Source organism: Ursus arctos, unplaced genomic scaffold (assembly GCF_023065955.2).
Source record: "Ursus arctos isolate Adak ecotype North America unplaced genomic scaffold, UrsArc2.0 scaffold_14, whole genome shotgun sequence".
Lineage (NCBI taxonomy): Eukaryota > Metazoa > Chordata > Mammalia > Carnivora > Ursidae > Ursus > Ursus arctos.
In genome coordinates this window covers 51,703,351-51,720,110 of record NW_026622808.1, presented here as the reverse complement: position 1 = coordinate 51,720,110, position 16,760 = coordinate 51,703,351, and the positions used below count along the sequence as shown (strand labels likewise).

At 45.5% G+C, this 16,760-nt stretch overlaps 1 protein-coding gene across 10 annotated transcripts in view; it reads left to right on the top strand.

Annotated features, from left to right (window-relative positions):
• Positions 1 to 16,760, top strand: part of FOXP1 (forkhead box P1) — a 571,962-nt gene that overhangs the window by 133,781 nt on the left and 421,421 nt on the right. The window contains exon 1 of one of the 10 annotated variants that reach the window (XM_048226560.2): positions 2,580 to 5,377. The exons of 8 other annotated variants lie outside the window; for them this stretch is intronic. The gene's annotated coding sequence lies outside the window, so the exon portion shown is untranslated. Of the gene's footprint in view, positions 1 to 2,579; positions 5,378 to 16,760 lie in introns of those variants that run through there. One more of the 10 variants, XM_044385012.3, reaches the window with a different exon arrangement.

Here is a 16,760-nt window from a genome sequence, read left to right as displayed (position 1 = left end):
CTTGAACTCATGACCCCGAGAGATCAAGAGTTGCATGATCTACAACTGAGCCAGCCAGGTGCCCTGGGGCTCCTTTCTTTTTATGCCAGAGGTATCACAGCACTTCTTCTTTGAGCAAAGGATAATCTCAGACTTGGAAGCACATGCCCCTCCATAGCCGGGCCTGAGTTTTCTGCTGGGTTGAGAGAGACGATGGCAGGCTGCTGCGGAGTTGTGTGATGGCCTCTGCCTCGGGGACACTCAGAGCCCTGCTGCATTTGTGTGCTGACAGCCCACCTTGCTGCCCCCTTAGATGCCTCTGCTGTGCCTGGTGGATTGAGAGAGCCCAGTGAAGAACTGCTCTAGGCTTTTGGTATGCCTGAACTCTATGTGATTTGTTTTCATGTATTCGTAGAATTTTTGCACCAAAGAGACAGCAAAATTTTAGTAGTGAATCCATCTTGTTTTCAGAATGATAATACCAAGTTTGTTTTCCTATCAGCTTTGTATGTGAAGGCCCATTTCCCCAGATGCCACTAATATGGGATATTCTATGTGAAAATATTTCCAAATTTGATAGGTGAAAAAAACAATATTGCCTTAATTGGCATTGTTTTGATGGGTAGTGGGGCTGCAGTTTTTGTTTTCTGTGTTGTAGATAGGTACCGAAGTTACCCCATGAGATTGTTACAGTAGACATTTTGCATTATTCCTGCACGCACGTCTCCACTCAGGCTCATCGAGACTCAGAAAGAGAAGCTGGTTTCAAGATACTTCTGGTGCATTCTTGTTATCTATCACTCTTTGAGGACGGGGTCTGGGTTTGGTTTATGACTGCAGTTGGTTTAACACTATGGGGCTGATGAAGTTAATCCCTGAAATTTTTCTATCCTACTCTTTTTAGTATTACAAGAGGTGATGTGAATTGATTCATAAGGGTTTTATGGAAATGCATGGCATTGTAATAGGGACCATATTTTATGAATCTAAAACTAGGATTTCCGATTTTATGAGAATGAGTCATATTTATGGGGACAATGGATGGGATATTTGAAATGTGGACGGTAGTGTAAAATCCAGAAGATATTATCATCATAAGAGCCAGCATGTCCTACCCTGTGATCCTCAGACCATGAGTTCCTCAACATATTAATTTGTTCCATGCAGAAACTATTCTCTGGTTAAAATAAGCTGGGAAGCACTGGTCTGTACCAGGCTGAATCTCTTTTATTTTAACTCTAGGGCTTTTCAGACTTTAGTATAGTAATATGCATTATTGATCTCAGAGGGAACTCTGAACATAGGTAGAGTTTTCCAATTGAAACCTTTTTGATGGGAATGAGGAAAGGGTTGGGGGACAATGGCTTTTGACATATTGAAGAACCCATACCAGAAATTTAGTTTGGGAAGTGTTTCATTGGAATAATTATACATTTTTGCAGGGCATGAACGCATACTCTTGGGGGGTGAAAATCCAGAAATGTGTACGTTGTGGAATAAAAGAGCGCTAATGTGTGTGGAGGGTTCTTTCTTTTCCTTTCTGTTTTCTTTTTCTTTTGGCCTTAAAGTCTATTACTTTAAGCTCTTAAGAGAGAAAGACTGGCAAAACTGAGAAATCATTGTGTGCGTGTGTGTACGCGTACACCCAGGAGATAAACCCTTGCTGTGGAAATGAATATTTACTGCTTCGGAGAATAGCTTTTTTTTCCCCCCCAGAAAAGTAGCCAAACCAGTCTCATTGCTACATTTTGTTTGATGTTTCTTAGTCTTACATATCATTTAGTAACATTGATTTATTGACTATTTTGTGGGAGACTGAGTTGAGGAAGCAGGGCAGGTAGAAGTTTCTTAAATTCAAAAAAACTTCAGTTGAAGAGGAGAGAGAAAAACTGACAAATGAAAAAACATGGAGGTATTTAATTGTCAATTTAAAAATGGGAGAAATGTCATGAAGCTCAACAGGATGGGTTGTGAATTTGTCACCTCCTGCCTGGCTATAGGAGATCAAAGGAGAGAGATACACAGAGGCCACAGGGGTCTGGAAGTCAAGGGGTTTAAACTCTTTTGGGTCATGAGCCCCTATGTGAAACTGAAAAGTTCCTCTCTGTGTTTGTGTAAAACAAAAGCCCACTTTTCTGCCCCTCAGAATTAGTAACTTTGACGTTTGGTCAGATTCACCTCTCCTCTGTTACCTTTAAGCAATAGAACATTCACGATGAAAGACGTGTCTTCTTGTCCCACAGCTCAGGTCTGCTCCCTCCTCCTCTCGCGAGGTTCCGCCGTGTCCTCTTTCTGGGGTTGCTGTTTTATGCACGCGGTGTCCAGAAGGGATATACGGGGCTTTGCGTACATTTCTTTGTTTTGCGTAATTGGCATCGCGACGTGCCAGCGCACTCACAGTTTTCACGCTGGGGCCTCAGGCACTTCCTGGACCTGGAAGCCCATTCCTAGACGTGCATTGTAGAGGAAGGTAGGACTTGCACGGAGCCGGGTCCAGAGAGTGCAGTGTGAAGTGCAGTGTGCAGGGGTCTCACTAGGGCAGAAGGGGGGACCGGTGAGCCTGCCTGGGGCGGGGCGGCGGCGTGGGGGCTTTAGGCCCCCTGGGGCCTTTAGAATCTAGGTCTCAGCCCTCACTCTTTCCTGTACCTTCCATTTGGCATTTAAGTCATAGTTCCTCAGGGTAGCTTATCTTTTTAGATATATATGGCCTGCTTCTTCGCCTGGACAGTAAACTTACCAGTCAAAACTCTGATTCTTGATGTCTTTGCTTCTCCTCTTGGGTGCCTTACCTAAGAAACGTAATACTTTGTGATTTTCTTTTTTTTTTAAGTCGTTTGTAGCAGAAATGTTCATTATGGTGTTAGGCCTTTAAATAATTTTCAGACACTGAACTTGAGGCATATGAAGATAAACGATGGCAATTGAAGCCAGCCAGGAAGCTGTAATGTGGCTTGGGCTTTCATTTGGCATGGCTACGTGGCCGGTGATAAGTGAGCTTCCCCCGGCCATCGGGGATGGCCCACAGTGCAGGTGAGAGCAGGCAGGCTCTGGTTACCTGCAGACCAGAGACGTTCACATCCGCCAGCCAACCTGTCAGGAAAGAGAAAGCTTGCATGGCACCTTGGAGCTGCTCTTCTGAGGAAGGGAGAGAAGGATTCTCAGGGATTCAGACGACACAGCAAGCTGGGAGAAGCTTGTCTCACCAGGGAGGAAACTAAAGCCCCAGTCAACGTGTTTTATATTCTGTTTGTACAACATGCACGTTTTTAATGTATGTTTTTATTTTAGTTTACAGGCCTTTTTTCCCCTGCACAAGCCGGGATTATTCCAGGTCTCCATTGCCTGCCCTCTCTCGGATGTGTGATGTCAGAGACTGGATGTGTTGGGAAGCCCGGAACATTTTTATTTCTCGTGGTTGACCCCATAAAGTTTCCCTGATTGACCGTGTGTGTGCATGACGGTAACAAACATGAGACATTGTTCTCTTCGGACGGACACGTTGTAGAGTGTTTGTGTGTTTAGAGAAAAAGAGATAAATCAAAAGTCTGGCATCTGCTATTTGATTTTATAGTTTTAAAAACAATGCCTAAAGTAGTTGAGCTAGTTGAGCTAGTTAGGCTGACGTTGATAGATTGTCTTCAGGGTCCTTGTACACCAGCAGTTTATGATTTGACTTTCACCATTCGATGGGTGAATGCTGACATACACATCTACTCCCATCATCCCTGATCTGCTCTGGATTTGTCACAGGGCGGGGGATTAAGGACAAAAACACGTCATTCATGTCACCAATTTTGTCGTTGTTTTTTAAATACCTAAGGATCCCAAAATACCAATGCAGGTACAAGATGCTCACGATACTCTGACCATTAGAATCATTCAAACCCACTGTCATTTTACCCATCTTAAAGCTCAGATGCTGGTTCATCCTTGGAAACATTGCAAAGAATAGCTCCTCAGCCAAATCATGTTAAAAAAAAATTTTTTTTTTTTTTACATGTTCACATTTCCTGTCAGAGTTGAGCGCTGAATTGCTTTGAAGGCTAGACTTAGGAGTGCCACACTAAAGCCTGAAAATGAATATAAATGCTGAGAGTTCTGGTGTTTCAGTGGTGGTGGTGGGGGAGACAGTGCTTAAGGACGGGGGTGAGTTTGTGATGAGGAACTCCGTGCTGCGGGCACTGGGCGAGCCATACTTCAAGCCACTTTAAACCAGAGCTGGGATGCCAGAGACAGATTGGGCCCTGCCCTGCTCGCTGCAGCGTCAGCCCAGGGGGACCCAGTGGAATAGGAGCAGATTATTAGACAGGGAGGGACAGGAAAAGGAAGCTTCCAAAGGGAGAGAAGAATGGGGGTCATTGGGCCAGGGCCCGGGAGGGGTGCGCCAATTGTGCTCTGAGAGCAGGGAGGGGCGCAAGGTCAGAAGCTGGCTCAGGGCTGGCAAGGCAGGGAGCAGGCAGGGGAATATGCTGAGTGCCGAGCTCGGGAGGAGACGGAAAAACCAACGAGCTGGATGCAGGAAAGGAGTGAGGCGATACAGGGTCTGGGCTGGGCTGCTGTTGTGCGCTGAGCACAGAGGTCGAGGGTTGACCCTCTGCGTATCGTGATGGGCCCTACTCGCTGCCCTGTAGGAGCTGAAGTTCCTTGAGCAGAGTGGACCAGGAGTCCCTCCTTCTGAGCAGTCCCTCTCACACAGAGCTCAGCCCTCAAGAAATCCGCTACAAGTCGGTTTTCTACAACCGGTGGCCGTCAGGGACCCTCTGACTCTGCTGGAGGTTCTCTCAGCTTCTCAGGTGGCTCTGGAGATGCTCCCTGGGTGCCAGTGAGGGACCAGGAGTTGCAAGATGGTGGGGTTTAAGTGTAGTCTTTATTTTTTACTTTATGGCTTTGCTTTCCCATGTCACTTACACAGCAAAGTCAGAATAAACATGTAGAAAGAAAAATATGGTCTGGAAGAGGCCGGGTGGGTTGTGACTAGGGTGGCTTTGTGGAAAAATTGGCCTTCTTTCCTCTATGGGTATGTTTATCACCTATAAAATGAGGACTTGGGACTAAGGAGCTCTTTAAGTTTCTAGTAACTTTAGCAAACACCTGCGGAAAATGTGTTTGGTTGAACTAACTAAGCATCCGAACCAGATAGTAGGGCCACCTGGGACCCAGTGGACAGGGCTCAAGTCCCTCCTTCACCACTTACTAGCTTGGCGAAGCCAGCAAGTTACCTTATCCCTCTAAGCTTTAGTTTTTCTGTCTTTAAAATGGGCAAGAGTCAACGCGTGGATTGACTGCACCAAGGCCGTAGCTTAGCGCCAGGCCTAGCACTGTGTGAGCCCCGGGACGCGGCAGCTCGGATCCGCGAGCTGGAGTGAAGCTGAGGTCACCGAGAACATTCACCACACAGGTACTTCCTGGCTAGCGCGCACGTGCTGGCTCTGCTTCTTACTCGTCACGGACTTTGTTTTTCTTGAAACCTTCCTTGATTTCCTACTCAGCCACCAGAGAAAGGACCCTGAGCTCTTTGCTGCCTGGGGGATTCGCGTGGCTCCTCGGGCAGCTGGCTCGTTTTTTGTCTGTATTCTCTCTCCGGGGCTTATTTGCATGTCCGTCTTCCTTCCCCGGACACCCGAGAGTTACCTGCAGTCCAGGGATGTGTCTCCTGGTTCCTCCTCTAGGGTCCCCTCCCTGCATGCTTCTTCCCACCAGGCACCTTCCAAATGTTTTTTTGCAATGAGACTAAAGCACTGGGGGAGAGAGTCTGGGAAGGTGTTTCATGGAAATGGGGGGGGGGGTGGGGGCTCTTGGCATCGTTTCCGTGTTCCCTGGTGGTTGTGGCTGCTGCCTTGCTCCCCAGGCAGCTGGGCCTGTGACCCGTAAGGCATTCCCCTGTGGACATTCTCGCCCCAGAAACGTGTGGCTACCTCCCCCGCAGCCTAGGGAGCTTGGGTGACAGACAGACACCATAAGGCAGAGTTTTGAGCCTCTCTTCCAAAGTGGCAGAATGCAGTACTTTCTCTTGGTTTCCCTGCAATCTGAGCAGGTAGGTTTATCTTTTAGACCGAAGTCTGAGAGCTGCAAGTACAGAAGACACCCAAGATTAAAAGTTAAAATTAAATATTTCATGTCGCTTTAAGGAAAAGTGAATTAAATAAGGAATTGAATCATTTCTAGGGTAAAGAGCAGAGGCTAGATCCTGCGTGAAGTACTATGCAGATAACTACTCCTTTTTTGTGTGTTTTTTCCCCTTGAACTTGGGATCCCTGTGTATCACAGACAAGCATCAAAACCCAAGATTCAAATCTGTTACTGAATCCATTCCAGAAAAGCGGGGAAAAGCTACCAATTTGTCATCTGTTATAAAATTTCATAACCTTTCTTTTTTTGATATTTTTGTACTATTATTCACTCGGCTTGAAATACTGCGCCAGATTTGCGCCTGCTCATTTTACTATGTGTGCATGGCTGTGGTCTTTATTTTATAAGTAAGGACTGTCGGGTTGAGTTAGCCATGCTCAGATCGTTCACGCTGCAAGTCCTTGAGTCAGGCTCTCCGTGGTTTGAGGCTGGCTATTTTTGGGTATGGTCAGGAGGGAGCCAGTTAAAAACCTGAACTGCCTCGTTCCCAGGGTGGTCTTTCTCTGCCGGGATTGTGGTCAGCGGAGCGGGAGGGCCGTTCGAGCAAAGCTCTCGTGTCACATCCTGGGTGAGATTGGTTGGATGAGAAAGAGGAATCTTCATCTGTCCAAGTTGCCAGTTTTTATAGCTTCCCAGTAGAGCAGAAGCAGCTTGGAAAGATGGTGAATTTTGTTTTTCACTGGATATGCAAATATGTATTGAGGAATGCTGGTAATGGGCTTGTCTTGTGGGTTTGGAATGGGGAGTACACGGCATATAATGTTGTGCTTTCTCGAATAAAGTGACTGGGAAGGCCGTCCGCCAGGTGAGTCAGATAGGGCACTGCGGAGGTGTTTATCTGACTTGAGGTGACAACGATTTTTGAAGACAGCGACTTCCTTGGAAAGTCTTATTTTGAGGGTTTCACCAAATTTCAGCTCAATATTTAGTTAACACAGACGAATCATTACGGAACATGTTAATTCTGTTTTTCCATTTTTATACAATCAGTCTAACATTCCCTTTCAAATACAATACTCTTTCAGGTTTTGCTCCTAAGCAGTTTTCTGACTTTCTATTTCTATTTCAATATTTTCTGCCACCCAGACATCAACAGATGGACAGGGACATTTCAGTACCCCCCTCCCACCCCACCCCCCAAGTTCTCACGAGCCACACACACACAAGTGCCGAGTTCCGCCTGGCTGCTTGCTTCTTGGCACAGGCCTTTGATTCCTGAAATGCTCAGAGCAGACCAAAAAAAAAAAAAAAAAGTCTTTCTCAGGTGAGCCTGTCCAAGAATGTCTTTTTTTTTTTTTTCCTTAAAAAAATAGTCTCCCGCTGCTCCCGCCCACCCCACCGAAGTGGGGAAGGCAGAGCCGATCCAGACTGGTCTGTACTTTTTCCTTGGGGTCCCCTTGGTGCGGTGGTCCCCGCCACGGGCTAGCTTGCTGGGGAGTGCGTGGACCACAGAGCACAGGGGCAGCCCGCGGGCAGCTGGACCTCATGGCCACCTCCTGGCCCAGCCCGTTGCTGGAGCTCTGGTGCCTTCTCGTCAGGTTTGCCGGCTATAATAACGGAAATAGCAAAAAAAAAAAAAAAAAAAAAAAAAAAGTCAGCCGACTCCTGTCTGCGTGTCGGCACTAGTCCAGGGAGTTTCAAAGGGATGCTTTATTGATTCTGTAATTGCACAGTAGAATGGACAAGCTGAGCTGAACCTCAGGGCCAGGAAAGCCCCTGCTCCACCAGCAGCTCCAGATGAGCCCGGGTTTGGGAAGAGCTCACAGAGCGGTTGCAACTCAAGGTGAAGTGTACTTAACCCTTTCTCTAATGTGCCCCTTCCAGTTTCTTTTGTGTGGTTGTGTGTCCAGGCCACATCTCTCTGTAGGGATTTCAAATGTTTTAATTTCCTTTGAATCTCTTGACTTGCCCTGTTACTGTTTTATGAGTCTGCCTCTTGAAGGGCTGTTGTCGAACCTTGCTCATGAAAGACAGTTCAGCCAGGAGCCTCTTTGGAACAATGACCTCTCGATAGCAGCTTTGCACAAACTAAAGACCATAAAGCAGGTTTCTGAACCAGACTCATCAAGATACAGTAGCCCATTCTCTGCTAAGAAGCTGATTGCTTTCCAGACCTGAAGGAGTGGACCAAGCTGTTTTGCCAAAACAATTGAAAATTAGCTCTGTAAACTTTTCCTGCTGCCATATCTTTCCACGGCATTTGTATCTGTACTGTTCCCTTAATTTGGTTAGAGCAGGAAACAGTTGGAACATGGGCAGTTTTAAAACCAAAAAGGAAATGCTGAGGACTTTACAGAGCGTCTCACTCAGAGGCAGGCTAGAGACACCTGACAATTTTCAAAATTGCTTCCTCAGATCTCCCTGATAGCCACGGTGCCGTGGGAGAGATTGCTCGCTCTTTTGCTGCCACGTTCGTCTTTCTGAGAGTTCAGGGGCTTGGAATGCAGACGGACGGTCTCACTTTCCTACCAGAGAAGAGAGGCTAAGCCGCCATCACACGTATTCATCCACTTGATGGAAAGCCATGATACTGATGCCTCAAGGTCGGACTTTTCTCTGATTTGAACTCTAGACAGTCTCCCTCTCCCTTGTGGTTCTGCTCTTCACCTCAGTGTGGAAAATTGCGAGATATTCCTATTTTGAGCTAATGCTTTTCCTGGATTCCAGTCACTCGTTTTCAGGTTCCTGGAAGATCTCTTCACAAAGATTCCCCCCCGCCGGCCTTACTCCCAGATCTCTTAATAGGCATTTCTGGAATGGAATTTGTCATCTTTTCCCTTGTACCTGCTCATTCTTGTGTTTCCTATATCTGTTAATTCCAGTACCACCTTTCCAGTCGCTCAGCCTGAAGCCTAGGAGTCCTCTTCATTTTTGCAGCCCCTCACTCGTCATATTCCCTTAGTTGCTAAAGTCTGTGACTGGCATCTCTGCTTCTCATCCTGTCTATTCTCTTTGCTGGGTTTTTCCTCTCATTCAAGCCTTTGATATGTTTTCTGCATATTATTGTGGTAGCCTGCGGCTGAAAATGCTGCCTCCATACGTTTCTGTTGGAACAGTCTGAATCATGTCACATATGTTTGTTCTGAACCTTCAGTAGCTCCTTTTATTGACAAAAGAGCCAAGGCTCCTTAGCCAGGCATTCCAGGCCTTCTGTGATTTCCGTGCACACTCCCTCTGCAGCACGGCTTCTGCTTCTCCTTAATCCCCTCTCCACAGCCCCCCCACTTCCACCTAGCTCCCCTCCATCATGGACACTTTCCTGTTAGAGTGTTGCTTCTCCTCTCACTCTGTGTGAAACCTTTCTCCATTCTCTATTTTGTATTCATTTATTAGTTCATGTATTCTGCAGCCCCTGACTGACTTCTGTCTTTGTGCCAGACCCTGGGCTCCATATTAGATCCAGGGAGACCATGCAAACAGCTGTGCTTCCTCCCTTTATGGTCTTTTAGGGGGAGAGTCAAATAATACGTAAGTCAAGAAATATATGTTTATGAGTGGGGTGATTATGTGAAAAAACAAGTGCTTCTGATGTTTTAAGAGACAGAGAAGGAGGCTATTTTAGCTTGTGTGGTCAGAGAAGGACTTTCCAAGGAGGTGCTATTCAGGTGAAAGTTTGCAGGATGAGATAGAGACCACTGTACATAGAGCTGGGAAAGAACCTTTTTGGCAGGTGGGACAGCATGTGCAAAGGCGCTGAGGTAGCGTCCACATAAGTCTTAAATGAACTGAGAGATTCTGGTCCTTCTTCTGTTGAAGTTTTCATTTTTCTTTTTCTTTTTCTTTCATGTGCCCACTATATTCCTCCTCTCACCAGAAGCTACTTTGGTTTTCCTTCGTAGTACTTGTCTATCTTGCCTCATAGTGAATGTACTGAATGAGTTTCCTCTGAATTCTTTGAGGATGATGACTGTATACTGCACATTTCCATTTTTCTTACTCATATCTTCCAGAGGAGAGAAGTCCATCTGACGGGACTTACAGATTACTTGCTGAATTGTTTATTGATGTTGCAAATATAATTTGGCAAATGGCTCCATTTAACCAACAGTGGAACTTATATGCCTCACTTTGTCCCCTGACTTTTTTACTCAACCCCTTGGACTTCATAGAATCTTTTCAATCCTTAGATCTACCTGCTTTTCCAGAGTACCTTGTTTCTCAGCTCATAGGTCAAGACGAGTTGGTGTTAGTTGTTACTATCCTCTTTCAACTCCCCATGGGATCAGAGAGCTGGCATGATCTGAGGCTCATGCATTGAGTTTGGGGTTAATGCTGGGTGTTTTTTCTAGTTCTAGGCAGAAACGTGGATGAGCTGGCGTGTAGGTCAAACCCAGCTAGCCTCCAGGCTATGGTCTTGAACAGGCCACATTATTGATTGATGTGGTTCAGCAATATGTGGATGGCTGAATGTGGTTGTGATCCTGGAAATTTGTTAAAAGTTTGAAGAAGCCCAATTTAGTGGGCTTTTGTGTTAGATGAATGTCATGGTAGAGTAAGAAATGGAGGCAAATGTAGAGGTACTCATAAATCTCATGTCTTTTTTTTGGTTCCTTTTTTTTAAGTGGTTTAGCTGCCTTGCCCAAAAGAAATCTTACATGGACCCAACCGCCCCCCCCCACATTTAAAATAAACAAAAGTTGAATTCTAATGGTTGACTAGGGGCACGAGTTCAAAGCTCCTTCTTCTTGTTTTTTCATTCAGTAGATACTTAGTAAGCACTTATTTTGCCAGGGACTCTGCCTGCAGCCGAGTAGACAGTTATACACCAGGAAGTTGAGTGACTTACAACGCAGAGCAGCTTGTCTCCCCCGCACCCCACACCTTTCATACTATAGTGGCCCCTTGGAACAGAGTTGGAAAACCACAGTCTGTCCTAACAGTAAAAGGAGCACACTTTGTAGGTGATTATCTGACATCTACAAGTTAGCATAATCCTAGTCTGTTTAAAAATTCAAATTAGTGCTTTTTATGTTTTCCTCAGTCAACACTTGGAGTGTAGCAGCCGCCATATGCATTGCTCTCTGCCCAGGGAAGCATCCTATTTTTTTTCTCAGCCACTCCTTACCTCTTATGTTTGACTTGTACCTTCCCCCGCTCCCTGCCTCCAGCCTGGCGGTTTTCTCGTGGAAGTGTTTTGTTTTTCTGGTTGGACCTTTGGTTTTTTGAAGGCAAAGGATGGGTTTTCTGCTTTCGTCTTATAATAGTGAGCACAGTGTAAGTACCGGTTGCTCAGTGAATCCCGATGGTCGGTTCTCCAGCTCAGCAGTGACATCACGCTCAAGGTGTGGTTCTCCTAGGATGTATAGGAAATGAGTGGAAAAATTGGATTGTGAGTTTTTGTGTGATTTGAAAAACCCTGCTGTTTTTAGATTCCTATTAAGTGATCACTGGAACTTAGCAGTCATGTATGATTTTTTTTTTTTTTTAAGATTTTTTGTTTATTTATTCGACAGAGATGGAGACAGCCAGCGAGAGAGGGAACACAAGCAGGGGGAGTGGGAGAGGAAGAAGCAGGCTCATAGCGGAGGAGCCTGATGTGGGGCTCGATCCCATAACGCTGGGATCACGCCCTGAGCCGAAGGCAGACGCTTAACCGCTGTGCCACCCAGGCGCCCCAGTCATGTATGATTCTTAAGCATGATGGTCCCCACTGCTTTGATAGCCCCCTAGCACCCGTGTTATGGGGTGGTTGAAATATCATGACCTCAGAGTCAAGAGAAACAGACATTGAATCCTCTTGTGCTTGGCTGCGGGGCATTGGGCAAGGGGCTTGTCTTGGTTTCTTTCCTCCTTGGTAACATGGGCAAGTCGCTGGTGTGGACTGTGAGTGAGATTAGGAAGGTACCCCACCCAGTACCTACGACATAGCCAGAGGTTATATAACGTGGGCATTTTCCTTTATTATGCTCTGAAAGCCTGAGAGGACGTTTAGGGTCTTCCCAGTTAGAGCAGAGGAGGTGTTTCTCTGTGCGTGTTTTCCAAGATGATGGTCCCTTCTTTACTACCGTAGGTCAGACTGTTATTAAAGCATCTCTCAGTCCTGCTCATCATTACTCATTTTAAAAGGTACATGTTCTGGCAGAGAAGTTAACATCTGGTTTTGTGGGTACATTTTCATAGTCTGCAGGTATATTTAGGGCCACACATGAAATCCTGTGACCCAGGACAAACTGATTGAATGCATCTGAAGACACATGTACAATGGGGAGACGTAATCCTACTTTTCTGCCAGACTACAGCAGCCTTCCATGAGGGAGGAGAGAAGAAGGGCTCTGGCTCTCAGGAAATGTCTGTGACGTACACACAGGCCAGGCTGGGATGCCCTTGAGTTGGCCCTGTGGGCAGCTACCCCTCCAGTCCTGGATCCCGTCCTCTTGGTGCCCGTTTCAGAAACATGTCTGTGCATGCCAGCCAGTGGGAGATGCTCCTCGTGTTAGCAGAAGCTGGTCTGATCCCAGATGTCCTATAAAGCTGAGCAGTTTGTGAGTAAGGGCAAAGGGCACACCTTTAGGGCTAATGTGTTTTTCCTTGGCAGAATTCCAGGATGAGTCTCTGTCCTTGCCAAAGGAACACCACCTCCGGGCCTGTGATGAGGATGTTCCGAGTGGCTGGGTTGGTCTGGGGAGTGGGAGCCAGGGGCCTCCTCCTCACGATTGGATGCGCGCTTGGACTTGCCAATACTCTTTGTGTTTCTCCACTTCCTTGTCTGTAAAATGGGGTTAATAAGACCTGGGGAAGGAGAACTCAGAGGAGTTGTGTGGATTCGTAAACTTACCCTCAGAAAGTGCTTTGAAGATGTGAAGCTGTCCAGAGGCTTGGAGGTATTGTACATGGGCACGACAGAGGTGCAGCCATCTTGCGTCTTTGGCTTGTCTGGTGCCCCCAGGAAGTCGAAGGCCTCAGACTCTGGGGCTGGGTGTTGGGGTTCAGGTTGTACTCGCCTGGCTGTTGATCCACTTTTAATTTTTTTCTGAGAAAATCATGGCTTATTTTCTTAGGTGAGACACCAGTTCTTTTACTGGAGTAAAAGAACTTTTTTCCTTGTGTGAAAGGAAGGAGAGAGAGAGAGAGAGAGAGAGGGAGAGAAATGAGAATATCTGCCTGTAATCTGTATGTATGTAGCTTTTGTGGAAAGGGAGATGACAAAATTTCATGTCTTACGTGGCCGAGAGGGAGGACAGTTGCCTTCTTGTCTGTAAGAGTCAAATCTGGCCACTATGTCCTTCCCAGAAGTGTGGGAGCCCAACGGCCTTATCAATGAATGACTTCCACATCTAATGGAAGGACTTGTTGCAACTTGGACAATTATCAATTTTGCTTTTCTTTTCGATTATTTTTCCACACTTCGGATTCGTTTGAAACGCGTTTTCAGCCTGGCTTTGGTGGAAACTTGTTTTCAATTGTGGGCTCTCCTGACCTCACTGGGATGGTGGGAAGAAAAGGTGGAGATGAGGGGGAAGGTCCCTACATCCTTGTGGCTCACATTGTGGTCCTGGACCAGCAGCTTCCGCATCACCTGAGTGCTGGTTATTAATGCAGAATGCTTCCTCCCCCCACGCCCCCCGCCCCGACACACACCCTGAATCTTTGACCAAGGTCACCAGGCGGTTCATATCTACCTGAAGTTTGAGAAGCACTAGGACATTTTACATTCTATGTATTTTTTCGAATAGCAGTGAAAAGTGGCGGGTGTTGGTGGTTCTTGGTTGAGAAGTTCATGTTTACGCTGAGGCCGTTACATGCCCCTTTCTTCGGAAGGGTCTACATTATCACTCCTCTAGATTTCCGACTTCCTTTATGTGTTGTCCTTGACTTGTGTTAGAAAGCTGTGAAGTGTGACTGAAACTAGCGGGTGAGTTCATGTTTCCTGTTCCACATCACACCATGAAGATGTCGAAATGTCTGAAAGGAGAAGACGCTCAGTACCCAGGTCGCTCGGTGCCTGCACACCGCCTTAAGGACTCGGGCCGGGTTGCTTGAGAAGTGCAGGAGGAAGTGTCTCGTGAAATGATGAAATAGAAAACCGAGGCCATGTCGGGAGGGGTCAGATTATGACTTGTGCCCCTGAGCTGCTCGGATGGCCGTGCTCCATCAGCAGTGCAGACGCAGCTGGGATGCTAATCATAGTCGGGTGAACCCTGGTCTGGCTTGATTGAAGAGGATCGTGGTGTTTGGTGATGGTTTTAAGAGTAAGCCTGCCATTTCAGGAGAGGCCTTTGGGCCGTGGCTTGGTAACGTCATACCCTGGGATGAAAGAAGAGTCAGGCCAGCCTCTCTTTGGGCAGGAGGTCCTGAGACCCACAGCCTCTCTATTTCTAGGGTGAACCATTCATTATGCAGGTGTCTCTGTCCTGAGTCTGGCTGGTGACTGATGTTTGCATATCGTGGTTATCCTAAAATAGGACGGGCTGCAATTTATTGTCATGCATTGGGGAGATGGCCCTCAGACGATTTATGCTTCTTTGAAAAAAATGTCAAATTGTATAAATTCAAAATTATTTAGGAAACACGTGCAATTTTGGTTGCCTTATTGAATAGAAAGATAACTAGATTGCCGTAGCATAGCGAAAATATTGAAACCATGTGTAGCTTTATTCTTTTCTCTGAAATTATGAACAGGGCATAAATTTACCTGAGGGTAGAGGATGGCATTGCCTAGCTAAACTCACCTGTAATTTGTTTAATTTTTTTATCCTGATGTCAGAATTGCGGAAAATGATATTCATTCACTTTCTGCTGCAGTTTCGTTCTTCCTTTGCTTACTCTTATGTGGTTTTCCCCCTAAGAATGTGTTGTTCAGAGCTCTTCTTTAGGAAACATCTCACTTTGGTAGTGATGGTGGTAAGTTTCCTTTGGAATGTCTGTCCCTTGCAGATTGGTAGCCTCCTTTGTGATAGGAATATTTCTAGTCTCATCTCAAGGGCCGTCCTAGGGTGAAGCTTCAGGGAATATTGACAGGAATGTGAAGACCCTCGGGGTCCCATGATTTGATTCGGTGGGCCTGGGACTCACCAGATGCTGGTTGGGACAGGAGGTAGAAACTCAGATGCGTAGCACCAGGCAGGGAAAGCTTCTTTGTTTTAAACTGCCTTCGATCCCTATCTACTCTCCTGATCCACCTCCACCTTGGATACGGTCTGGTTTTTCATACACGTAATTGTAAGTCAATCTATGTACATACACAAGTCCATAACTGTGTATATATCTGTATCTGTGTGTATATGTTTATATATCTGACCTTACGGACATACACAGACGTATACCTTTATAGACATGTGTGTATATGCCCCTATGTCTATATGTATGCATTTTTAAAAATCATTTTAGGGAATATCATGATAGAAACGTTTGGGATGCACATATTTAATCCACTACACAGATGAGGACACTGAAGCTCATAGCAGTGCAGTGACCTCAGTAGCGTCCTGGTAGAATTAGATCCCACGCCTCTGCTTTCCTGCCATGTGCTCTAAGATGGGTCGACAGCTTCTCTGTCCCTCTTCGTGTAGCTACGCGATGGCTTGTCAAACTGCACACCCTGGTTTTTGCCATATCTTTATATATTTGGTATACACTTTACCTACTATTGCTTTAAATTGCTTTTTAAAGATTTATTCATTTGTTTATTTATTTTTAATTCATATTTTTCATAAAAGGACACTTTAGAATTTGTTCGTTATTGGAAAACTAGTATGACGGTGAATCATAAAGGAAAGAAAACTGTCAAAATAAACAGCTAGGTATTAAATGTGTGTGTGTGTGTGCGCACATGTGTGTGTGAGTATGTGCATGCATACATACGTATCTCCATTTGCCAACTAAAACCACCCCAGGTACCACCCGTGGTATTTGCACTGTACTTTTGGGAAACACTGAGGTAGACCAGAAACCTCCAAATTAGTTTGCAAATGATGTGGCATATTGAGACTGGTCTCTAAAGGTCATTGCCCTTAATGCACTGCTGGTGGGAACTAAAAATGTTGGTGGAGATCCAGTTTCTTTCTTACCTTCTGATAGCAGGTGTTAGGTACAACCTTGAATAAGATCAGTCCGGTCTCACTCAGGACCTATAATGTTTGGAAACCTTTGATTAATCTTTTTCTTCACAGCTCTGCTGCAAGGGTAGAAGCTGTTAATTTGGGATATTGTTTTCCCTTTCATTCCCCTTTCCCTTATGTGTTGTTAACTTCTGATTCTTAAATTCTTACATTAACCTTTTAAAATATATATATAACTGGTTTAGTAGATGCTTTCTTAATGTTTCGCAGTGATATTAGCCTCGAGTGAGTAACTGGAATAAAATATTAAGATTGTGGTTGCCCCAAATTAATCTTTTGGTTTTGAGTTTATATCCTATCTTTGGATTTTGGGATCTCAGGTGGACATGATAAAATATTGTAGTTCTGACAGTTAATAATTTTTTCTATTAGCTTTTTTGGGTGGAGGAGGAAATTGAACTCTTTTATCACTTCAAAATAAGAATAAAGAAGAACCAGTATCAAATTAGTGTATTATGTAAAATGGAAGAAGGGAAAAAAAAAATCTGTCATTTTCTGTCTCTGCCATTTGAACCCAAAGCCCTGAAAGGAATGGTGTATTTAAGTTAGAGAGCCCATGTGGGAAAATTCAAGAAAAATGCTGCTTAGCCCCTG